The sequence below is a fragment of the Staurois parvus genome, unplaced genomic scaffold (assembly GCF_062004578.1).
Source record: "Staurois parvus isolate SC_StPar_1 unplaced genomic scaffold, SC_StPar_1.0 ptg001869l, whole genome shotgun sequence".
Lineage (NCBI taxonomy): Eukaryota > Metazoa > Chordata > Amphibia > Anura > Ranidae > Staurois > Staurois parvus.
The window spans coordinates 89040-115218 of record NW_028319665.1 but is presented as its reverse complement, the minus strand read 5'-3'; the positions used below and the strand labels follow the sequence as shown (position 1 = coordinate 115218).

General features: G+C 44.2%; 7 pseudogenes; all 7 read right to left on the bottom strand.

Annotated features, from left to right (window-relative positions):
• Positions 1-1700: 1700 nt before the first annotated feature.
• Positions 1701-3315, bottom strand: LOC149433954 (caM kinase-like vesicle-associated protein; annotated as a pseudogene).
• Positions 3316-4454: 1139 nt separating this feature from the next.
• On the bottom strand, positions 4455-5526 carry LOC149433953 (caM kinase-like vesicle-associated protein pseudogene; annotated as a pseudogene).
• Positions 5527-9617: 4091 nt separating this feature from the next.
• LOC149433952 (caM kinase-like vesicle-associated protein) lies at positions 9618-11240 on the bottom strand (annotated as a pseudogene).
• Positions 11241-12395: 1155 nt separating this feature from the next.
• LOC149433951 (caM kinase-like vesicle-associated protein pseudogene) lies at positions 12396-13469 on the bottom strand (annotated as a pseudogene).
• Positions 13470-16917: 3448 nt separating this feature from the next.
• Positions 16918-17975, bottom strand: LOC149433950 (caM kinase-like vesicle-associated protein pseudogene; annotated as a pseudogene).
• Positions 17976-19109: 1134 nt separating this feature from the next.
• On the bottom strand, positions 19110-20035 carry LOC149433949 (caM kinase-like vesicle-associated protein pseudogene; annotated as a pseudogene).
• Positions 20036-23706: 3671 nt separating this feature from the next.
• On the bottom strand, positions 23707-25322 carry LOC149433948 (caM kinase-like vesicle-associated protein; annotated as a pseudogene).
• Positions 25323-26179: the final 857 nt, after the last annotated feature.

Genomic DNA, 26179 nt, shown 5'->3' with positions numbered 1-26179 from the left:
ACAAAGAAACTGGAGGAGAGCCATTCTTTAGGATGATTATCGTATTTTTCGCTCCATAAGACGCACCTAGATTTTTCAGGAGTTAAACAAGAAAAAGAAAATTCTTATCCAATGGACTGCAGACACAGTACAGGAGATGACCAGAAGCGGGGCGGGTCCCCGAATTTGACAGGTGCCTTCTACTTTCGTGGCGTTGTCCTACTCCCCTCCCTCCCTGTAGTCTTGTGGGACATGTGACCGGTTTCACAAGACTAAAGGACCATTCACAAAGAGCAGCGCTTCTCGCACCTGGCTGTGAAGCCGCAAGCTTTCACAGCCTGGTGCCCACACTGAAGATGGTGGCACAGAGGAGCGGGCTCTTTTGCACAGAGCAGAGCGGCCGGCCCGGTATTCTAAAACATCAGTAGCGGGAATACCGGGCCAGCCGCTCCATAAGAAACAGACATTTTCCCCTATTTTTGGGGTGAAGGGAAAGTCATCTTATGGAGCGAAAAATACGGTTTGATTATGTATTGGCCATAACAAACTATATGGGCAGCAAAAGGTTTGTTTCTCCAGATACGGAGCTCCTTCCACCAGCCCATGAGTAAGGTTGGTGTAACGGTGCAAAAGACTCACCATTTGGTGGTATCCCGTATCTGGGGAAATAGTTATGCTCTAGGGAAAATGATTGCCTTCCATGATGAACTGGACCTTGGAATGATCAAGATAGGTTTCATGGACCAAAAAGTGACCTAGGGCGGTGATGCCAACCTCATGTGGTATGGTTGTATATAAAGAATTTTATATCCAAGAAACTCAATACATTGTGATAACCCATGGGCGATACTATCCATGGAGGCCTCAATTGGCCTTCCTGGAGGAAAAAGAATTTTGTATGCTTTTGGAAGATGGTACCTCAGTGTCTAATAGACTTTTGAGCTCCCTGTTAGTATTTACTCAAGGGGTCCTTTTTGTTGAGTTTGGGATAATTGACTTTCAGAAAGAAGCTGGTAGGCTTCAGAGATGTAATAAGATCCGTCTTGCAGAACAACCAGCCTGAATCATCTGCCCCAGGCAGTGGTAAATGCAGAGTTCAAGAAGAGTAAAGAAGCCTGCCCGTGTATATACTGTACAAGAGATTCCTCCCAGCCGTAAAGTGGACCTGTATACTCACTAGTAAGGGGGACCTCTACTTAATTAACTTAGAAAGGAAGGAAGGAGGTGTTACTGGGGGGGTGGCCAGAGAGAAGACTATTCAAGGCTCTCTTTAGAAAAGTTTCTGCAGGAAATATTTAGGTAGTTTTAGAAGCACAGAAAAGCATTAACTGGTGATGACAGGTCCTCTTTAGCGGTGGTGGTGCAGAAAGATGGAATGGAGTCATGAAGTGTAGGATGAATATGGTGGAGATCTTTACATTTTAGTCCAACAGCTATCAGGAGAATGAGGGGGAGGAATGCTAGAACAGTGCAGTAGATCTCTAGCAACTAAAGAGAGTAATGCTTGGCCGTAGCCGTGGAAGGGTTAATGGGGCGATGGAAGTCAGCACTGCAATTCTCTAATGGGACGGTAGTGGCATCTCTGCTCCATCTGCTGCTGACCCATCTGGTGGAGGAAAATATTAATGACATGATGGCAGAGAGGCCCATCATGGTGGAGGGAGAAGGGTTAATGACGATATGCTCTGCGGTGAATAGGGTTATGGTCGTTAATCTGGTCCTCATCCAGTTCCGTCAGTGGAGGGGCTGAGCAGGGATTGTTTCTTCATCTGAGGTGCTGGCAGTTGACTGTGCAGGGGTAGTCCAGGCCTGGCGTCTGCTCACTGTCCATGGATGGAGAATGGGTCTTGTACTTGGTCTGTTCTGGTTCCCTCAGGCGCTTCATCATGGTGGTCACCCACACAGCTTTCTTTCATTTTGGATTTCACAAAGTTCTTCTCAATCTGCGCACACATTCCGTCCTTTGTGTTTTTTTTCTCGGATGCTCATTCCCTGAAATCCATTCATGGCTAATGGCATCTGCCACTGTCGTCCTCTGGTCCACCTCCATCAGATGTGACACCAAATATTTGGCTGCTAGAGAAATATCATCCTACTATGGAGAGTCAAACTCATAATCACCATGTAGATTTTTTCAGAACAGGTTCTTGCAATGACTTTCGTAATCTTGCACCTCCATCTCATCGTAGAACGGAGGGTTCCCAGAGTAGTATGTATAAAATAACTCTGATGGCCCAGCAGTTCACAGGCCAACCATATCGCTGACCTGCGACTACCTCTGGAGCCAGGTACTCAGGTGTGCCACAAGGGTCTTTATTCTGACTCGGATTGTTGTGATAGCAATTTATCCCTTGTGAGACCTCTCTGCCTAGCCTGTATAAGCAGATATAATCACTGTGGACAATCCTTATCCGATAGCTGAACTCACCAATACTGTGTTCATCCAGAAGTTGCTTTATTCTGTACATGTGACAACAGGATACAGCAGAATGAATGGTTTCCAGTATTATGCGGTCAAAAGATACTTTCTGTAGCGTACTATGCAGAATACATGTGTCCCTGTTACATGTGGACTGTTAGCTGCCTCCATGACACAGGAAGTGCTGTACTCAAGAAGGGAGGAGCTTCATATACAAAGGAACTGTCATAGATCTCAGGGAGGCAACATGAAAAACAAGTGCATTACCAAATAAGGCCACTGATGGCAGCATATAACCAACTATAGAAATGTCCATAGGAAATGGTACAAAGAAACTATATGAATTCTCATGGACATTAACATAAATATTAACTGTGTAACAGCATACTCCTTGATGAGGCTTGTCTCCAATTAAGCCAAATGCAAGTCACTGATGACTATTTTGGAATTCTTTAAATGGTTATAATACAAGTTCTCCATCTTGAGGTTCCTGTGTACAATACACAGTGAGTGAAGATAGGCCACAGCCTCCAGGACCTGCCGCATGACGTTACTTGTATCCTTCTGAGTAATAACCCGGATCCAGGATCCAGTCAAATACTTCCCGGCCTGAAGCTAGCTCCAGGAAGATGAAATATTCCTTTTTTGTCTCAAACACTTTGACCAGCTGCAGAATGTTGGGGTGCTTCACCATTTTGAGGATGTTGATCTTATTTTTGGCCACCTTCCAGACTTTGCACCCATCTCTCTTCTGGAAAAGTTTGCAGGTGTAGAGTTTTCCTGATGATTTGTCTTTGCCTTTGAAGACTTCGCAGAATTCCTCAGACTTGATGAGCTGGCCCAAGTCATGTTTGTCGCTGACATCTGTGGGTTGATTGTAATCCTTTGTCAGCTAACATCACACATCCAAACGGCATTGCCCACCTTAGTGTCGTGGGGTCGGTGCTGTGCTGACCCTGATCAGCCAATTTCTCCGCTTACCCAGTGATCAGGACTGATCCTGATTGTTCATATTATTATTTTTTTTTTGGGAGAAGCAGCACGTTTTATTGACAGAAAAGCATACAATACACACGGCAAAGGTCTGTAGATTATGTGCCCCGATTTGGAAAATAAAGGGGTCAACCAGCCTGAATCATCTGCCCCAGTCAGGGGTAAATACAGGGTTGAAGAAGAGGAAAGAAGCCAAGACATAAAGCAGATCTGTATACTCACTAGTAAGGGGGACCTCTACTTATTAATTATCTGAGAAAGGAAGGAGGTGTTACTGGGGGGTGGCCAGAAAGAAGACAATCCAAGGCTCTTTAGAAAAGTTTCTGCAGGAAATATTTAGGTAGTTTTTAGAAGCACAGAAAAGCATTAGCTGGTGATGACAGGTCTGCTTTAGCGGCAGTGGTGTAGAAATGTGGAGTGGAGGATGGACATGGTGATCTTTACATTTAGTCCAGCTGTCAGAGTGGGGGGGAGGGGAATGATCTAACAGTGCAGTAGATCTCTAGTAACTAAAGGGTTAGTCATGCTTGACCGTAGTGGTGGAAGGGTTAATGGAGCGATGGGAGGTCAGTGCTGCGATTCACTCTAACGGGATGGTTGTGGCATCTCTGCTCCACCATCTGCTGCTGACCCATCTGGTGGAGGAAAATGTTAATGACATGATGGCAAAGTGGCCCATCGTGGTGGAGGGAGAGGAATGGTTAATGACGGTATGATCTGCGGTGAATAGGGTTATAGCACTGGATGAGGACCAGCTTAACCGCCGTCAGGGGAGGGGCTGAGCTGGGATGGCGTTTCTTTAGCTGGGGTGTTAGCAGGTGGTGGCACTTCATTATGGTGGTCACCCCCACAGCTTTCTTCCATTTTTAGCTTTCGTGAAGTTATTCTCAAGCTGCACACACTCCGCCCTTGATTGTTTTATCGGATGCCGCATTCCCTGAAATCCATTCATGGCTAATGGTGTCCACTGCTGTCACCCTCTGGTCCTGGTCCACCTCCATCAGATGGGACACCAAATCTTTTGGCTGCTAGAGAAATCTCATCCCAATATTTAGTCAAACTCCTAATCGCCATGTAGAATCTTCAGGGACAGGTTCTTGTCATAAATTTCGTAATCTTCCTCATCTATTGAGCTGGCCCAAGTCATATATTTGTTGCTGGCTTCTGTGGGTCTTGGACTCTGTTTTGGTGCCCTTAGGCTCTTCAACATGGTGGTCACCCCCACAGCTTTCTCCCATTTGGCTTTTGTGAAGTTCTCAATCTGCGCACACATTTCATCCTTTAAGTTTTCATCGGATGCAGCGTTCCCTGAAATCCATTCATGTCTAATGGCATCTGCCACCATCACCCTCTGGTCCACCTCCATCAGACGGGACACCAAATCTTTGGCTGCTAGAGAAATATCATCCCGATATTGAGAGTCAAACTCGTATTTGCCATGTAGAATCTTCCGGAACAGGTTCTTGTCATGATTTTCGTAATCTTGCTCCTCCATCTCATTGTAGAATGGAGAGTTCCCAGAGTAGTATGTACAAAATAACTCCGATGGCCCTGCATTCCACAGGCCGACCATATCGCTGGAGTGCGACTACCTCTGGGCCAGGAACTCAGCTGTGACAAAAGGCTCTTTGATGCTTGTCTCCAATTTTAGCCAAATGAAAGTCACTGACTATTTTGGAATTCTTCAAACGGTTATAATACAAGTTCTCCATCTTGAGGTTCCTGTGCACAATACACATTGAGTGAAGATAGGCCACAGCCTCCAGGACCTGCCGCATGACGTTACTTTTTTCCTTCTCTGAGTAATAACCCTGATCAAGAATCCAGTCAAACACTTCCTTGCCTGAAGCTAGCTATATGAAAATGAAATATCTCATTTTTGTCTCAAACACATCAACCAGCTGCCAAATGTTGGGGTGCTTCACTATTTTGAGGATGCTGATCTCATGTTTGGCCGCCTTCTGGACTTTGCGCCCATCTCTCTTCAGGAAACGTTAGGTTAGTTTTTTCCTGATGATTTGTCTTTTGGCTCTGAAGACTTTGCATAATTCCTCTGCCTTGATGAGCTGGGCAAAGTCATGTTTGTCCCTGACGTCTGTGGGTTGATTGTAATCCTTTTTGTCACCTAACATCACACATCCTAAGGCATTGCCTGCCTTAGTGTCCTGGGGTGGTGCCAGGAAGAATGGCTGAGTGTGGTGCAATGCTGTGCTGCCCCTGATTGGCTGATTTATTCCGCTCACCAAGTGATCAGGACCAATCCTGCTGATTCTCTTAACACTGGATACAAAGTAAGTTTCAATAAGTTTATAAATAAAATGTATAATTAATTTTATATTGACCAAAAAATTACTGTGAGCATCTGAATCGTGTTCTCTGAGCAATTCACCAACTATGTCGGGCGCCAGGCACCCCTTAATTGTTTGTCATAGCTGGTAAAGGTTACTTTGACTGGAGGTCTTTTTATATGAAGCCAAGTTTGTGGGTTTTTTTTTTTTTTTTTTCCTTTGGATTTTTATGATGTTTACGCCATGCCTGCATGTATCAATGTTGCGATCAGCTGCAGCTTTAACCTGCAGGACAAAATTCCAAATGTGTTTTTTTTTTTTTTTTTTCTTTATTATTATACAGGATTTATATAGCACCAACAGTTTGCTTGGCTCTTTACAATATAACTGCCACTAGATCTCCAGAACCACTCCAGAGAGTCCAGTGTTATCTCCAGACTCATTTTCTCCTTGGCCCTTTCCAATCAGTCCTCTGTCATCTCCAGAGCCCTCTCCTCCTTGGTCCTTTCCAGTCTGTCCAACATTTCCAGAACCATGTTCTTCTATGACTTCATTATTGGTACCAGGATCTGTTAGGTCACAGTCATTACTAGCGCATATGATGGGACTTTCTGAGGGAGATGCTGGCCAAGCTAAAACTTGAGAGAGGCAACACAAGGTGATGAGCAGAATGACCTTCATTCTGATGGCAAGCTGTGAGTTCAGGTAAGAAGTAATGTGGCATGGTTCTAGAGCGGGAACCATACATTCGGTCCTGTTTACTTACAACCCATGAAACTAACACGCAATTCTGTGCATGGCTGAACTTTGCAGTTCTTTTTGTTCTCCAAAGCCTCTGTACTCTCCATACGTGCCTGTCACCCTCAAATGACTAAAATGTTATCTTTCTCTTTACCTTTTTATAGGAGTTTACTATGTTTCTATTTTTGGGTGGGTTTGATTGACAGCACATACTGTATATATTTATTGAATCACTACCACTTTCTATATTCCTTTTTATAATAAAATACCATTTTTTATATTTAATATTTTGTTTTTTACTCCCTAAGACTGGTGTCTACACAATATTAGGAGAGATCACCCTGTACCCCTAACAGGCACATTGTGACTTACACATGAGGGATATGGGGAGCTGAGACGGGTCTCCACACCTCTCCAAAGTTAGCTGGGTTCCATGGGCCCCCCACCCAAAGTGACTCCCGTCACAAACGGGAACGCAAAATAGAAGTGTTTACTGGTAATCTGATCAGCGGTGATTTATCGCTGCTTCACAAATGGACCTGTATGGAAAAATACTGAAGGTTTCTCTGTGGCAGCCTTTGAATTCTCTACCACAGAGTCTCACAGGAGGGATCCTTTCAAGGATCCACACGCAGAGCCCTACAGTAGAACCCCCATGTTTGAATTTAAAATGGAGGGGTGCACTATGATCAATATTAGATTCCTCGATCGGTCTTCTGTGTTTACCAAAACAGTCCCTAACAGTGCGTATAGTACAACCCACATAGAACACCCTAGGGACCCGTGAGACCGTAGATGACATCTGAGAAACAAGAATAGGAGAATTCTCATTCGGGTAAAGGTTTCCAGTACTATTTTGGAAATGCTTTTTATCTGGGATTCACACATGGGCTCATCTTACACTGAGTTTTCTCACACTGGTACATTGCATTTGAAGTGGCAGAAAGTTGCCAAAACATGACAAGTGGACTTTCTTGATAATGTAAGCTAGCGGGGGGCTGTGCTGTTAGTATTGGGAGCTGTTCTCAGACAAGCTAAGGTTTCATAAGGTCCTGATTTGGGATATTTTTTGTAGCATGCTCCTGTAACATAAAAAGTATACTCTCCCTGTAATGTGAAATACTGGGTGTTGAATTTAATGTCAAACCTATCCAAATGACCTGATTTGGAACTCGTATGGAGTATGGAAGACTAATCTTCATAAACCTGTTGAATTAGATGAGGTAAAAGCCTTTTTCTAATCACTTGCCTCTCAAAATAAGCCCCTGAGAGGAATTGCCTTCATCCAAGGTACAGTTTTTACAGAATCTAGTGAATTGGCCTTTTGGGAACATTCTTTATCTAAGCTGGATAGAGGATACTATGATGGTACAGGTATGAATTACCTGATGTAGGCTTGAAGCAAATTTTGGAGATAATAGAACCTTCTTTGGATCTAAAAATACCAAAGAAGTTGAGCTGGACATGTGTGCAAAAGAGGCCCAAGTCATTGTCTTTCGAGTACTCTACAAAGAAACTGGAGGAGAGACATTCTTTAGGATGATTACCGTATTTTTCGCTCCATAAGACGCACCTAGATTTTTCAGGAGTTAAACAAGAAAAACAAAATTCTTATCCAATGGACTGCAGACACAGTACAGGAGATGACCAGAAGGGGGGCGGGTCCCCGAATTTGACAGGTACCTGCTCCCACTTCCGTGGCGTTGTCCTACTCCCCTCCCTCCCTGTAGTTTCTTGTGGGACATGTGACCGGTTTCACAAGACTAAAGGACCATTCACAAAGAGCAGCGCTTCTCGCACCTGGCTGTGAGGCCGCAAGCTTTCACAGCCTGGTGCCCACACTGAAGATGGTGGCACAGAGGAGCGGGTTCTTCTGCACAGTAGAGCAGAGTGGCCGGCCCGTTCTATAACATCAGTAGTGGGAATACCGGGCCAGCCGCTCCATAAGAAACTGACATTTTCCCCTATTTTTGGGGTGAAGAGAGGTCATCTTATGGAGTGAAAAATACGGTTTGTCTATGTATTGGCCATAAAAAAACTATATGGGCAGCAAAAGGTTTGTTTCTCCAGATACGGAGCTCCTTCCAGCAGCCCATGAGTAAGGTTGGTGTAACGGTGCAAAAGACTCACCATTGGTGGTATCCCATATCTGGGGAAATAGTTATGCTCTAGGGAAAATTTTGTTGCCTTCCATGATGAACTGGACCTTGGAATGATCAAGATAGGTTTCATGGACCAAAAAGTGACCTAGGGCGGTGATACCAACCTCATGTGGTATGGTTGTATATAAAGAATTTATATCCAAGAAACTCAATACATTGTGATAACCCATGGGCGATACTCTCCATGGAGGCCTCAATTGGCCTTCCTGGAAGAAAAAAATAATTTTGTATGCTTTTGGAAGATGGTACCTCAGTGTCTAATAGACTTTTGAGCTCCCGGTTAGTATTTGCTCAAGGGGTCCTTTTGTTGAGTTTGAGATAATTGACTTTCAGAAAGAAGCTGGTATGCTTCAGAGATGTAATAAGATCCGTCTTGCAGAACAACCAGCCTGAATCCTCTGCCCCAGGCAGTGGTAAATGCAGAGTTCAAGAAGAGTAAAGAAGCCTGCCCGTGTATAATACTGTACAAGAGATTCCTCCCAGCCGTAAAGTGGACCTGTATACTCACTAGTAAGGGGGACCTCTACTTAATTATCTTAGAAAGGAAGGGGTGGCCAGAGAAGACTATCCAAGGCTCTCTTTAGAAAAGTTTCTGCAGGAAATATTTAGGTCATTTTTAGAAGCACAGAAAAGCATTAGCTGGTGATGAGAGGTCCTCTTTAGCGGTGGTGGTGCAGAAAGATGGAATGGAGTCATGAAGTGTAGGATGAATATGGTGGAGATCTTTACATTTTAGTCCAACAGCTATCAGGAGAATGAGGGGGAGGAATGCTATAACAGTGCAGTAGATCTCTAGCAACTAAAGAGAGTAATGCTTGGCCGTGGCCGTGGAAGTGGTAATGGGGCGATGGAAGTCAGCACTGCAATTCTCTAATGGGACGGTAGTGGCATCTCTGCTCCATCTGCTGCTGATCCATCTGGTGGAGGAAAATGTTAATGACATGATGGCAGAGAGGCCCGTCATGGTGGAGGGAGAGGAAGGGTTAATGACGATATGCTCTGCAGTGAATAGGGTTATGGTCGTTAATCTGGTCCTCATCCAGTTCCGTCAGTGGAGGGGCTGAGCAGGGATTGTTTCTTCATCTGAGGTGCTGGCAGTTGACTGTGCGGGGGTAGTCCAGGCCTGGCGTCTGCTCACTGTCCATGGATGGAGAAAGGGTCTTGTACTTGGTCTGTTCTGGTTCCCTCAGGCACTTCATCATGGTGGTCACCCACACAGCTTTCTTTCATTTTGGCTTTCACAAAGTTCTTCTCAATCTGCGCACACATTCCGTCCTTTGTGTTTTTTTTCTCGGATGCTCATTCCCTGAAATCCATTCATGACTAATGGCGTCCGCCACTGTCGTCCTCTGGTCCACCTCCATCAGATGTGACACCAAATATTTGGCTGCTAGAGAAATATCATCCTACTATGGAGAGTCAAACTCATAATCACCATGTAGATTTTTCCAGAACAGGTTCTTGCAATGACTTTCGTAATCTTGCACCTCCATCTCATCGTAGAACGGAGGGTTCCCAGAGAGTAGTATGTATAAAATAACTCTGATGGCCCAGCAGTTCACAGGCCAACCATATCGCTGGCCTGCGACTACCTCTGGGGCCAGGTACTCAGGTGTGCCACAAGGCTCTTTATTCTGACTCAGATTGTTGTGATAGCAACTTATCCCTTGTGAGACCTCTATGCCTAGCCTGTATAAGCAGATATAATCACTGTGGGCAATCCTTATCAGATAGCTTGAACTCACTAATACTGTGTTCATCCAGAAGTTGCTTTTATTCTGTACATGTGACAACAGGATACAGCAGAATGAATGGTTTCCAGTATTATGCGGTCAAAAGATGATACTTTCTGTAGCATTCTATGCAGAATACATGTGTCCGTTACATGTGGACTGTTAGATGCCTCCATGACACAGGAAGTGATGTACTCAAGAAGGGAGGAGCTTCATATACAAAGGAACTGTCATAGATCACAGGGAGGCAACATGAAAAACAAATGCATTACCAAATAAGGCCACTGGATGGCCGCATATAACTAACTATAGAAATGTCCATAGGAAATGGTACAAAGAAACTATATGAATTCTCATGGACATTAACATAAATATTAACTTTGTAACAGCATACTCTTTGATGAGACTTGTCTCCAATTTAGCCAAATGCAAGTCACTGATGACTATTTTGGAATTCTTTAAACGGTTATAATACAAGTTCTCCATCTTGAGGTTCCTGTGCACAATACACAGTGAGTGAAGATAGTCCACAGCCTCCAGGACCTGCCACATGACGTTACTTGTATCCTTCTGAGTAATAACCCTGATCCAGGATCCAGTCAAACACTTCCCGGCTTGAAGCTAGCTCCAGGAAGTTGAAATTTTCCTTTTTTGTCTCAAATACTTTGACCAGCTGCAGAATGTTGGTGTGCTTCACCATTTTGAGGATGTTGATCTTATTTTTGGCCACCTTCCAGACTTTGCACCCATCTCTCTTCTGGAAAAGTTTGCAGGTGTAGAGTTATCCTGATGATTTGTCTTTGGCTTTGAAGACTTCACAGAATTCCTCAGACTTGATGAGCTGGCCCAAGTCATGTTTGTCACTGACGTCTGTGGGTTGATTGTAATCCTTTTTGTCACCTAACATCACACATCCAAACGGCATTGCCCACCTTAGTGTTGTGGGGTCGGTGCTGTGCTGACCCTGATCAGCCAATTTCTCCGCTTACCCAGTGATCAGGACTGTTCCTGCTTGTTCATAGTTTATATTTTTTTTTTTTTTTTTGGGAGAAGCAGCACGTTTTTGACAGAAAAGCATACAACACAGACGGTAAAGGTCTGTAGATTATGTGCCCCGATTTTGAAAATAAAGGGGTCAACCAGCCTGAATCATCTGCCCCAGTCAGGGGTAAATACAGGGTTCAAGAAGAGGAAAGTAACCAAGACATAAAGCAGATCTGTATACTCACTAGTAAGGGGGACCTCTACTTATTAATTATCTGAGAAAGGAAGGAGGTGTTACTGGGGGGTGGCCAGAAAGAAGACAATCCAAGGCTCTTTAGAAAAGTTTCTGCAGGAAATATTTAGGTAGTTTTTAGAAGCACAGAAAAGCATTAGCTGGTGATGACAGGTCTGCTTTAGCGGCGGTGGTGTAGAAATGTGGAGTGGAGGATGGACATGGTGGTGTTCTTTATATTTAGTCCAGCTGTCAGGAGAATGGGGGGGAGGGGATTGATCTAACAGTGCAGTAGATCTCTAGTAACTAAAGGGTTAAAGAGTCATGCTTGACCGTAGTGGTGGAAGGGTTAATGGAGCGATGGGAGGTCAGTGCTGCGATTCACTCTAACGGGATGGTAGTGGTATGTCTACTCCACCATCTGCTGCTGACCCATCTGGTGGAGGAAAATGTTAATGACATGATGGCAGAGTGACCCATCATGGTGGAGGGAGAGGAAGGGTTAATGATGGTATGATCTTCGGTGAATAGGGTTATAGCACTGGATGAGGACCAGCTTAACCGCCGTCAGGGGAGGGGCTGAGCTGGGATGGCGTTTCTTCAGCTGGGGTGTTATCAGGTGGTGGCACTTCATTATGGTGGTCACCCCCACAGCTTTCTTCCATTTTTAGCTTTCGTGAAGTTATTCTCAAGCTGCGCACACTCCGTCCTTGATGTTTTTATCGGATGCCGCATTCCCTGAAATCCATTCATGGCTAATGGTGTCCACTGCTGTCACCCTCTGGTCCTGGTCCACCTCCATCAGATGGGACACGAAATCTTTTGGCTGCTAGAGAAATCTCATCCCAATATTTAGTCAAACTCCTAATCGCCATGTAGAATCTTCAGGAACAGGTTCTTGTCATAAATTTCGTAATCTTCCTCATCCATTGAGCTGGCCCAAGTCATATATTTGTTGCTGGCTTCTGTGGGTCTTGGACTCTGTTTTGGTGCCCTTAGGCTCTTCAACATGGTGGTCACCCCCACAGCTTTCTCCCATTTGGCTTTTGTGAAGTTCTCAATCTGTGCACACATTTCATCCTTTAAGTTTTCATCGGATGCAGCGTTCCCTGAAATCCATTCATGTCTAATGGCATCTGCCACCATCACCCTCTGGTCCACCTCCATCAGACGGGACACCAAATCTTTGGCTGCTAGAGAAATATCATCCCGATTATTGAGAGTCAAACTCGTAATCGCCATGTAGAATCTTCTGGAACAGGTTCTTGTCATGATTTTCGTAATCTTGCTCCTCCATCTCATTGTAGAATGGAGAGTTCCCAGAGTAGTATGTACAAAATAACTTCGATGGCCCTGCATTCCACAGGCCGACCATATCGCTGGAGTGCAACTACCTCTGGGCCAGGAACTCAGCTGTGACAAAAGGCTCTTTGATGCTGGTCTCCAATTTTAGCCAAATGAAAGTCACTGACTATTTTGGAATTCTTTAAACGGTTATAATACAAGTTCTCCATCTTGAGGTTCCTGTGCACAATACACATTGAGTGAAGATAGGCCACAGCCTCCAGGACCTGCCGCATGACGTTACTTTTTTCCTTCTCTGAGTAATAACCCTGATCAAGGATCCAGTCAAACACTTCCTTGCCTGAAGCTAGCTATATGAAGATGAAATATCTCATTTTTGTCTCAAACACATCAACCAGCTGCCAAATGTTGGGGTGCTTCACCATTTTGAGGATGCTGATCTAATTTTTGGCCGCCTTCCGGACTTTGCGCCCATCTCTGTTCAGGAAACGTTAGGTTAGTTTTTTTCCTGATGATTTGTCTTTTGGCTCTGAAGACTTTGCATAATTCCTCTGCCTTGATGAGCTGGGCAAAGTCATGTTTGTCCCTGACGTCTGTGGGTTGATTGTAATCCTTTTTGTCGCCTAACATCACACATCCTAAGGCATTGCCTGCCTTAGTGTCCTGGGGTGGTGCCAGGAAGAATGGCTGAGTGTGGTGCAATGCTGTGCTGCCCCTGATTGGCTGATTTTATTCCGCTCACCAAGTGATCAGGACCAATCCTGCTGGTTCTCTTAACACTGGATACAAAGTAAGTTTCAATAAGTTTATAAATAAAATGTATAATTATAATTAATTTTATTTTGACCAAAAAATTACTGTGAGCATCCGATTGGCTGTGAGCATCTGAATCGTGTTCTCTGAGCAATTCACCAACTATGTCGGGCGCCAGGCACCCCTTAATTGTTTCATAGCTGGTGAAGGTTACTTTGACTGGAGGTCTTTTTATATGAAGCCAAGTTTGCGTTTTTTTTTTTTTTCCCTTTGAATTTTTATGATGTTTACGCCATGCCTGCATGTATCAATGTTGAGATCAGCTGCAGCTTTAACCTGCAGGACAAAATTCCAAATGTGTGGTTTTTTTTTTTTAAATCATTATTATTATTCAGGATTTATATAGCACCAACAGTTTGCTCGGTGCTTTACAATATAAATGCCACTAGATCTCCAGAACCACTCCAGAGAGTCCAGTGTTATCTCCAGACTCATTTTCTCCTTGGTCCTTTCCAATCAGTCCTCTGTCATCTCCAGAGCCCTCTCCTCCTTGGTCCTTTTTTTCCAGTCTGTCCAACATCTCCAGAACCATGTTCTTCTATGACTTCATTATTGGTACCAGGATCTGTTAGGTCACAGTCATTACTAGCGCATATGATGGGACTTTCCGTGAGATGCTGGCCAAGATAAAACTTGAGAGAGGCAACACAAGGTGATGAGCAGAATGACCTTCATTCTGATGGCAAGCTGTGATTTCAGGTAAGAAGTAATGTGGCATGGTTCTAGAGCGGGAACCATACATTCGGTCCTGTTTGCTTACAACCCATGAAACTAACACGCAATTCTGTGCATGGCTGAACTTTGCAGTTCTTTTTGTTCTCCAAAGCCTCTGTACTCTCCATACGTACCTGTCACCCTCAAATGACTAAAATGTTATCTTTCTCTTTACCTTTTTATAGGAGTTTACCATGTTTCTATTTTCGGGTGGGTTTGATTGACAGCACATACTGTATATATTTATTGAATCAATCTCACTTTCTATATTCATTTTTATAATAAAATAGCGTTTTTTATATGTAATATTTTTTTTTTTACTCCCTAAGACAAACGGGTGTCTACGCAATATTAGGAGAGATCGCCCTGTACCCCTAACAGGCACAGGGTGACTTACACATAAGAGGGATATGGGGAGCTGAGACGGGTCTCCACATCTCTCCAAAGTGAGCTGGGTTCCATGGGCCCCCCACCCAAAGTGACTCCCGTCACAAACCGGAACGCAAATTAGAAGTGTTTGCTGGTAATCTGATCAGCGGTGATTTATCGCTGCTTCACAAATGGACAGCTCTATGGAAAAATACCGAAGGTTTCTCTGTGGCAGCCTTTGAATTCTCTACCACAGAGTCTCACAGGAGGGATCCACACGCAGAGCCCTACAGTAGAACCCCGACGTTTGAATTTAAAATGGAGGGGTACACTATGATCGATATTAGATTCCTCGATCAGTCTTCTGTGTTTACCAAAACAGTCCCTAACAGTGCGTATAGTACAACCCACATAGAACCCCCTAGGGACCCGTGAGACAGATGATGTCATCTGAGAAACAAGAATAGGAGAATTCTCAATCTGGTAAAGTTTTCCAGTACTATTTTGGAAATGCTTTTTATCTGGGATTCACACATGGGCACATCTTACACTGGGTTTTCTCACACTGGTACATTGCATTTTAAGTGGCAGAAAGTTGTCAAAAAATGACAAGTAGACTTTCTTGATAATGTAAGCTTGCTGGGGGCTATGCTGTTAGTATTGGGAGCTGTTCTCAGACAAGCTAAGGTTTCTTAAGGAAGGACCAGTCCTGATTTGGGATCTTTTTTGTAGCATGCTCCTGTGGCATAAAAATGTATACTCTCCCTGTAATGTGAAATACTGGGTGTTTGAATTTAATGTCAAACCTATCCAAATGATCTGATTTGGAACTCTTGGTGTATGAAAGACTAATCTTCATAAACCTGTTGCATTAGATGGGGGTAAAAGCCTTTTTCTAATCACCTGCCTCTCAAAATAAGCCCCTGAGAGGAATGGTCTTCATCCAAGGTACAGTTTTTACAGAATCTACTGAATTGACCTTTTGGGAACATTCTTTATCTAAGCTGGATAGAGGCAACTATGATGGTACAGGTATGACTTACCTGATTTGTAGGCTTGAAGCGAATTTTGGAGATAATAGAACCTTCCTTGGATCTAAAATTACCAAAGAAGTTGAGCTGGACATGTGTGAAAAAGAGGCCCACTTCATTGTCTTTAGAATACTCTACAAAGAAACTGGAGGAGAGACATTCTTTAGGATGATTACCGTATTTTTCACTCCATAAGACGCACTTAGATTTTTGAGGAGTTAAAGAAGAAAAACAAAATTCTGATCCAATGGACTGCAGACTTATTACAGGTGATGACTAGAGACTGCGGACACAGTACAGGAAGGGGGGGTCCCTGAATTTGACAGGTACCTGCTCCCACTTCCGTGGCATTGTCCTCCTCCCCTCCCTCCCTGTAGTCTTGTGGGACATGTGACAGGTCCCACAAGACTAAAGGGCCATTCACAAAGAGCAGCGCTTCTCGCACCTGGCTGTGAAGCCGCAAGCTTTCACAGCCTGGTGCCCACACTGAAGATGCCGACACCGAGGAACAGGTAGGACTGAAGAGCAGGTTCTTCTGGACCGTAGAGCCATGCGGCCGACCCGGTCTAATAAAACATCAGTAGTGGGAATATCGGGCCTGTCGCTCCATAAGAAGCAGACATTTTCCCCTTTTTTTGGGGTAGAGAGAGAGGGCATCTTATGGAGCGAAAAATATGGTTTGTCTATTGGCCATAAAAAAAACTACATGGGCAGCTAAAGGTTTGTTTCTCCAGATACGGAGATCCTTCCACCAACCCATGAGTAAGGTTGGTGTAACTGGGTGCAAAAGACTCGCCATTGGTGGTGGTCCGTATCTGGGGAAATAGTTATGCTCTGGGAAAATTTTATTGCCTTCCATGATGAACTGGACCTTGGAATGATCAAGAGGTTTCATGAACCAAAAAGTGATTTAGGGGGGTGATGCCAACCTCATGTATTATGGTTGTATATAAAGAATTTATATCCAATGAAAACCAATAGAACAATGACTCCCAACGGTAATGTCCGAGTACATCAAGGAGTTGGACTGAACAGTAGATTGTAGAAAATAATCCATACATTGTGATAACTCATGGGCGATACACTCCATGGAGGCCACAATTGGCCTTCCTGGTGGAAAAAAAGGATTTTGTATGCTTTTGGAAGATGGTACCTCAGTGTCTAATAGACTTTTTTGAGCTCCCTGTTAGTATTTGCTTAAGGGGTCCTTTGAAGCATACCAGCTTGTACTCAGTCTGTTCTGGTGCTCTCAGGCACTTTATCATGGTGGTCACCCCCACAGCTTTCTTTCATTTGGCTTTCACGAAGTTCTTAATCTGCGCACACATTCCATCCTTGATGGTTTTTATCGGATGCTCATTCCCTGAAATCCATTCATGACTAATGGCGTCCGCCGCTGTCGTCCTCTGGTCCACCTCCATCAGATGTGACACCAAATATTTGGCTGCTAGAGAAATATCATCCTACAATGGAGAGTCAAACTCATAATCACCATGTAGATTTTTCCAGAACAGGTTCTTGCAATGACTTTCGTAATCTTGCACTTCAATCTCATCGTAGAATGGAGGGTTCCCAGACAGTAGTATGTATAAAATAACTCTGATGGCCCAGCAGTTCACAGGCTAACCATATCGCTGACCTGCGACTACCTCCTGGGGCCAGGTACTCAGGTGTGCCACAAGGCTTCTTTGAGACTTGTTTCCAATTTAGCCAAATGCAAGTCACTGATGACTATTTTGGAATTCTTTAAACGGTTATAATACAAGTTCTCCATCTTGAGGTTCCTGTGCACAATACACAGTGAGTGAAGATAGTCCACAGCTTCCAGGACCTGCCGCATGATGTTACTTGTATCCTTCTGAGTAATAACCCGGATCCAGGATCCAGTCAAACACTTCCCGGCCTGAAGCTAGCTCCAGGAAGATGAAATATTCCTTCTTTGTCTCAAACACTTTGACCAGCTGCAGAATGTTGGGGTGCTTCATCATTTTGAGGATGTTGAACTTATTTTTGGCCGCCTTCAGGACTTTGCACCCATCTCTCTTCTGGAAAAGTTTGCAGGTGTAGAGTTTTCCTGATGATTTGTCTTTGCCTTTGAAGACTTCACAGAATTCCTCAGACTTGATGAGCTTGCCCAAGTCATGTTTGTTGCTGACTTCTGTGGGATTGATTGTAATCCTTTGTCACCTAACATCACACATCCAAACGGCATTGCCCACCTTAGTGTTGTGGGGTCGGTGCTGTGCTGACCCTGATCAGCCAATTTCTCTGCTTACCCAGTGATTAGGACCGATCCTGCTTGTTCATATTTTTTATTTTTTTGGGGAGAAGCAGCATGTTTGACAGAAAAGCATACACCACACATAGTAAAGGTCTGTAGATTATGTGCCCCGATTTGGAAAATAAAGGGGTCAACCAGCCTGAATCATCTGCTCCAGTCAGGGGTAAATACAGGGCTCAAGAAGAGGAAAGAAGCCAAGACATAAAGCAGATCTGTATACTCACTAGCATGGGGGACCTCTACGTATTAATTATCTGAGAAAGGAAGGAGGTGTTACTGGGGGGTGGCCAGAAAGAAGACAATCCAAGGCTCTTTAGAAAAGTTTCTGCAGGAAATATTTTGGTAGTTTTTTAGAATCACAGAAAAGCATTAGCTGGTGATGACAGGTCTGCTTTAGCGGCGGTGGTGTAGAAATGTGGAGTGGAGGATGGACATGGTGATCTTTACATTTAGTCCAGCTGTCAGAGTGGGGGGGGAGGGGAATGATCTAACCGTGCAGTAGATCTCTATTAACTAAAAGGTTAGAGTCATGCTTGACCGTAGTGGTGGAAGGGTTAATGGAGCGATGGGAGGTCAGTGCTGCGATTCACTCTAACGGGATGGTAGTGGCATGTCTGCTGCACCATCTGCTGCTGACCCATCTGGTGGAGGAAAATGTTAATGACATGATGGCAGAGTGGCCCATCGTGGTGGAGGGAGAGGAAGGGTTAATGACGGTATGATCTGCGGTGAATAGGGTTATAGCACTGGATGAGGACCAGCTTAACCGCCGTCAGGGGAGGGGCTGAGCTGGGATGGTGTTTCTTCAGCTGGGGTGTTAGCAGGTGGTGGCACTTCATTATGGTGGTCACCCCCACAGCTTTCTTCCATTTTTAGCTTTCGTGAAGTTATTCTCAAGCTGCGCACACACTCCGCCCTTGATTGTTTTATCGGATGCCGCATTCCCTAAAATCCATTCATGGCTAATGGTGTCCACTGCTGTCACCCTCTGGTCCACCTCCATCAGATAGGACACCAAATCTTTTGGCTACTTGAGAAATCTCATCCCAATATTTAGTCAAACTCCTAATCGCCATGTAGAATCTTCAGGAACAGGTTCTTGTCATAAATTTCGTAATCTTCCTCATCCGTTGAGCTGGCCCAAGTCATATATTTGTTGCTGGCTTCTATGGGTCTTGGACTCTGTTTTGGTGCCCTCAGGCTCTTCAACATGGTGGTCACCCCCACAGTTTTCTCCCAGTTGGCTTTTGTGAAGTTCTCAATCTGTGCACACATTTCATCCTTTAAGTTTTCATTGGATGCAGCGTTCCCTGAAATCCATTCATGTCTAATGGCATCTGCCACCATCACCCTCTGGTCCACCTCCATCAGACGGGACACCAAATCTTTAGCTGCTAGAGAAATATCATCCCGATATTGAGAGTCACTCGTAACCGCCATGTAGAATCTTCCGGAACATGTTCTTGTCATAATTTTCATAATCTTGCTCCTCCATCTCATTGTAGAATGGAGAGTTCCCAGAGAGTATGTACAAAATAACTCCGATGGCCCTGCATTCCACAGGCCGACCATATCGCTGGAGTGCGACTACCTCTGGGGCCAGGTACTCAGGTGTGAAAAAAGGCTCTTTGATGCTTGTCTCCAATTTTAGCCAAATGAAAGTCACTGACTATTTTGGAATTCTTCAAATGGTTATACAAGTTCCCTAACTGGAGGTTCCTGTGCACAATACACATTGAGTGATGATAGGCCACAGCCTCCAGGACCTGCCGCATGACGTTACTTTTTTCCTTCTCTGAGTAATAACCCTGATAAAGGATCCAGTCAAACACTTCCTGGCCTGAAGCTAGCTATATGAAGATGAAATATCTCATTTTTGTCTCAAACACATCAACCAGCTGCCGAATGTTGGGGTGCTTCACCATTTTGAGGATGCTGATCTCATTTTTGCCCGCCTTCCGAACTTTGCGCCCATCTCTCTTCAGGAAACGTTAGGTTTAGTTTTTTCCTGATTTGTCTTTTGGCTCTGAAGACTAATGTGTGTGTTTTTTTTATTTATTTTTTTTTAATCATTATTATTATTCAGGATTTATATAGCACCAACAGTTTGCTCGGCGCTTTTACAATATAAATGCCACTAGATCTCCAGAACCACTCCAGAGAGTCCAGTGTTATCTCCAGACTCATTTTCTCCTTGGTCCTTTCCAATCAGTCCTGTGTCATCTCCAGAGCTCTCTCCTCCTTGGACCTTTTTTCCAGTCTGTCCAACATTTCCAGAACCATGTTCTTCTATGACTTCGTTATTGGTACCAGGATCTGTTAGGGTCACAGTCATTACTAGCGCATATGATGGGACTTTCCGTGAGAGATGCTGGCCAAGCTAAAACTTGAGAGAGGCAACACAAGGTGATGAGCAGAATGACCTTTACTCTGATGGCAAGCTGTGAGTTCAGGTAAGAAGTAATGTGGCATGGTTCTAGAGCGGGAACCATACATTCGGTCCTGTTTGCTTACAACCCATGAAACTAACACGCAATTCTGTGCATGGCTGAACTTTGCAGTTCTTTTTGTTCTCCAAAGCCTCTGTACTCTCCATACGTGCCTGTCACCCTCAAATAACTAAAATGTTATCTTTCTCTTTACCTTTTTATAGGAGTTGACCATGTTTCTATTTTCGGGTGGGTTTGATTGACAGCACATACTGTGTATATTTATTGAATCAATATCACTTTCTATATTCATTTTTATAATAAAATAGCATTTTTTATATGTAATATTTTTTTTTTTACTCCCTAAGACAAACGGGTGTCTACACAATATTAGGAGAGATCACCCTGTACCCCTAACAGGCACAGGGTGACTTACACATGAGGGATATGGGGAGCTGAGACGGGTCTCCCCACCTCTCCAAAGTGAGCTGGGTTCCATGTGACTCCCGTCACAAACGGGAACGCAAATTAGAAGTGTTTACTGGTAATCTGATCAGCGGTGATTTATCGCTGCTTCACAAATGGACACCTGTATGGAAAAATACCGAAGGTTTCTCTGTGGCAGCCTTTGAATTCTCTACCACAGAGTCTCACAGGAGGGATCCTTTCAAGGATCCACACGCAGAGCCCTACAGTAGAACCCCAACACTTGAATTTAAAATGGAGGGGTACACTATGATCAATATTAGATTCCTCGATCGGTCTTCTGTGTTTACCAAAACAGTCCCTAAGAGTGTGTATAGTACAACCCACATAGAAGCCCCTAGGGACCCGTGAGACAGATGACGTCATCTGAGAAACAAGAATAGAATTCTCAATCGGGTAAAGGTTTCCAGTACTATTTTGGAAATGCTTTTTATCTGGGATTCACACATGGGCTCATCTTACACTGGGTTTTCTCACACTGGTACATTGCATTTTAAGTGGCAGAAAGTTGCCAAAAAATGACAAGTGGACTTTTGATAATGTAAGCTAGTGGGGGGCTATGCTGTTAGTATTGGGAGCTCTTCTCAGACAAGCTAAGGTTTCATAAGGAAGGACCAATCCTGATTTGGGATCTTTTTTGTAGCATGCTCCTGTGGCATAAAAATATATACTCTCCCTGTAATGTGAAATAATACTGGGTGTTGAATTTAATGTCAAACCTATCCAAATGATCTGATTTGGAACTCTTATGGAGTATGGAAGACTAATCTTCATAAACCTGTTGAATTAGATGAGGTAAAAGCCTTTTTCTAATCACCTGCCTCTCAAAATAAGCCAGAGAGGAATTGTCTTCATCCAAGGTACAGTTTTTACAGAATCTACTGAATTGGCCTTTTGGGAACATTCTTTATCTAAGCTGGATAGAGGCAACTATGATGGTACAGGTATGAATTACCTGATGTAGGCTTGAAGCGAATTTTGGAGATAATAGAACCTTCTTTGGATCTAAAAATACCAAAGAAGTTGAGCTGGACATGTGTGAAAGAGGCCCACTTCATTGCCTTTAGAGTACTCTACAAAGAAACTGGAGGAGAGCCATTCTTTAGGATGATTATCGTATTTTTCGCTCCATAAGACGCACCTAGATTTTTCAGGAGTTAAACAAGAAAAAGAAAATTCTTATCCAATGGACTGCAGACACAGTACAGGAGATGACCAGAAGGGGGGCGGGTCCCCGATTTTGACAGGTGCCTTCTACTTTCGTGGCGTTGTCCTACTCCCCTCCCTCCCTGTAGTCTTGTGGGACATGTGACCGGTTTCACAAGACTAAAGGACCATTCACAAAGAGCAGCGCTTCTCGCACCTGGCTGTGAAGCCGCAAGCTTTCATAGCCTGGTGCCCACACTGAAGATGGTGGCACAGAGGAGCGGGCTCTTTTGCGCAGAGCGGCCGGCCCGGTATTCTAAAACATCAGTAGCGGGAATACCGGGCCAGCCGCTCCATAAGAAACAGACATTTTCCCCTATTTTTGGGGTGAAGGGAAAGTCATCTTATGGAGCGAAAAATACGGTTTGTTTATGTATTGGCCATAAAAAACTATATGGGCAGCAAAAGGTTTATTTCTCCAGATACGGAGCTCCTTCCACCAGCCCATGAGTAAGGTTGGTGTAACGGTGCAAAAGACTCACCATTTGGTGGTATCTGGGGAAATAGTTATGCTCTAGGGAAAATGATTGCCTTCCATGATGAACTGGACCTTGGAATGATCAAGATAGGTTTCATGGACCAAAAAGTGACCTAGGGCGGTGATGCCAACCTCATGTGGTATGGTTGTATATAAAGAATTTTATATCCAATAAACTCAATACATTGTGATAACCCATGGGCGATACTATCCATGGAGGCCTCAATTGGCCTTCCTGGAGGAAAAAAAGAATTTTGTATGCTTTTGGAAGATGGTACCTCAGTGTCTAATAGACTTTTGAGCTCCCTGTTAGTATTTACTCAAGGGGTCCTTTTTGTTGAGTTTGGGATAATTGACTTTCAGAAAGAAGCTGGTAGGCTTCAGAGATGTAATAAGATCCGTCTTGCAGAACAACCAGCCTGAATCATCTGCCCCAGGCAGTGGTAAATGCAGAGTTCAAGAAGAGTAAAGAAGCCTGCCCGTGTATATACTGTACAAGAGATTCCTCCCAGCCGTAAAGTGGACCTGTATACTCACTAGTAAGGGGGACCTCTACTTAATTATCTTAGAAAGGAAGGGGTGGCCAGAGAAGACTATCCAAGGCTCTCTTTAGAAAAGTTTCTGCAGGAAATATTTAGGTAGTTTTAGAAGCACAGAAAAGCATTAACTGGTGATGACAGGTCCTCTTTAGCGGTGGTGGTGCAGAAAGATGGAATGGAGTCATGAAGTGTAGGATGTATATGGTGGAGATCTTTACATTTTAGTCCAACAGCTATCAGGAGAATGAGGGGGAGGAATGCTATAACAGTGCAGTAGATCTCTAGCAACTAAAGAGAGTAATGCTTGGCCGTAGCCGTGGAAGGGTTAATGGGGCGATGGAAGTCAGCACTGCAATTCTCTAATGGGACGGTAGTGGCATCTCTGCTCCATCTGCTGCTGACCCATCTGGTGGAGGAAAATGTTAATGGCATGATGGCAGAGAGGCCCGTCATGGTGGAGGGAGAGGAAGGGTTAATGACGATATGCTCTGCGGTGAATAGGGTTATGGTCGTTAATCTGGTCCTCATCCAGTTCCGTCAGTGGAGGGGCTGAGCAGGGATTGTTTCTTCATCTGAGGTGCTGGCAGTTGACACTGCGGGGGTAGTCCAGGCCTGGCGTCTGCTCACTGTCCATGGATGGAGAATGGGTCTTGTACTTGGTCTGTTCTGGTTCCCTCAGGCGCTTCATCATGGTGGTCACCCACACAGCTTTCTTTCATTTTGGATTTCACAAAGTTCTTCTCAATCTGCGCACACATTCCGTCCTTTGTGTTTTTTTTCTCGGATGCTCATTCCCTGAAATCCATTCATGGCTAATGGCGTCCGCCACTGTCGTCCTCTGGTCCACCTCCATCAGATGTGACACCAAATATTTGGCTGCTAGAGAAATATCATCCTACTATGGAGAGTCAAACTCATAATCACCATGTAGATTTTTCCAGAACAGGTTCTTGCAATGACTTTCGTAATCTTGCACCTCCATCTCATCGTAGAACGGAGGGTTCCCAGAGAGTAGTATGTATAAAATAACTCTGATGGCCCAGCAGTTCACAGGCCAACCATATCGCTGGCCTGCGACTACCTCTGGAGCCAGGTACTCAGGTGTGCCACAAGGGTCTTTATTCTGACTCGGATTGTTGTGATAGCAATTTATCCCTTGTGAGACCTCTCTGCCTAGCCTGTATAAGCATATATAATCACTGTGGACAATCCTTATCCGATAGCTGAACTCACCAATACTGTGTTCATCCAGAAGTTGCTTTATTCTGTACATGTGACAACAGGATACAGCAGAATGAATGGTTTCCAGTATTATGCGGTCAAAAGATGATACTTTCTGTAGCGTACTATGCAGAATACATGTGTCCCTGTTACATGTGGACTGTTAGCTGCCTCCATGACACAGGAAGTGCTGTACTCAAGAAGGGAGGAGCTTCATATACAAAGGAACTGTCATAGATCTCAGGGAGGCAACGTGAAAAACAAGTGCATTACCAAATAAGGCCACTGATGGCAGCATATAACTATAGAAATGTCCATAGGAAATGGTACAAAGAAACTATATGAATTCTCATGGACATTAACATAAATATTAACTGTGTAACAGCATACTCTTTGATGAGGCTTGTCTCCAATTAAGCCAAATGCAAGTCACTGATGACTATTTTGGAATTCTTTAAATGGTTATAATACAAGTTCTCCATCTTGAGGTTCCTGTGTACAATACACAGTGAGTGAAGATAGGCCACAGCCTCCAGGACCTGCCGCATGACGTTACTTGTATCCTTCTGAGTAATAACCCGGATCCAGGATCCAGTCAAACACTTCGCGGCCTGAAGCTAGCTCCAGGAAGATGAAATATTCCTTTTTTGTCTCAAACACTTTGACCAGCTGCAGAATGTTGGGGTGCTTCACCATTTTGAGGATGTTGATCTTATTTTTGGCCACCTTCCGGACTTTGCACCCATCTCTCTTCTGGAAAAGTTTGCAGGTGTAGAGTTATCCTGATGATTTGTCTTTGGCTTTGAAGACTTCACAGAATTCCTCAGACTTGATGAGCTGGCCCAAGTCATGTTTGTCGCTGACTTCTGTGGGTTGATTGTAATCCTTTGTCACCTAACATCACACATCCAAAGGGCATTGCCCACCTTAGTGTTGTGGGGTCGGTGCTGCGCTGACCCTGATCAGCCAATTTCTCCGCTTACCCAGTGATCAGGACTGATCCTGCTTGTTCATATATTTTTTTTTTTTTTTCTGGGAGAAGCAGCAAGTTTTTTGACAGAAAAGCATACAACACACACGGTAAAGGTCTGTAGATTATGTGCCCCGATTGGAAAATAAAGGGGTCAACCAGCCTGAATCATCTGCCCCAGTCAGGGGTAAATACAGGGTTGAAGAAGAGGAAAGAAGCCAAGACATAAAGCAGATCTGTATACTCACTAGTAAGGGGGACCTCTGCTTATTAATTATCTGAGAAAGGAAGGAGGTGTTACTGGGGGGTGGCCAGAAAGAAGACAATCCAAGGCTCTTTAGAAAAGTTTCTGCAGGAAATATTTAGGTAGTGTTTAGAAGCACAGAAAAGCATTAGCTGGTGATGACAGGTCTGCTTTAGCGGCGGTGGTGTAGAAATGTGGAGTGGAGGATGGACATGGTGTTCTTTACATTTAGTCCAGCTGTCAGGAGAATGGGGGGGAGGTGAATGATCTAACAATGCAGTAGATCTCTAGTAACTAAAGGGTTAGAGTCATGCTTGACTGTAGTGGTGGAAGGGTTAATGGAGCGATGGGAGGTCAGTGCTGCGATTCACTCTAACGGGATGGTAGTGGCATGTCTGCTCCACCATCTGCTGCTGACCCATCTGTTGGAGGAAAATGTTAATGACATGGTGGCAGAGTGGCCCATCGTGGTGGAGGGAGAGGAAGGGTTAATGACGGTATGATCTGCGGTGAATAGGGTTATAGCACTGGATGAGGACCAGCTTAACCGCCGTCAGGGGAG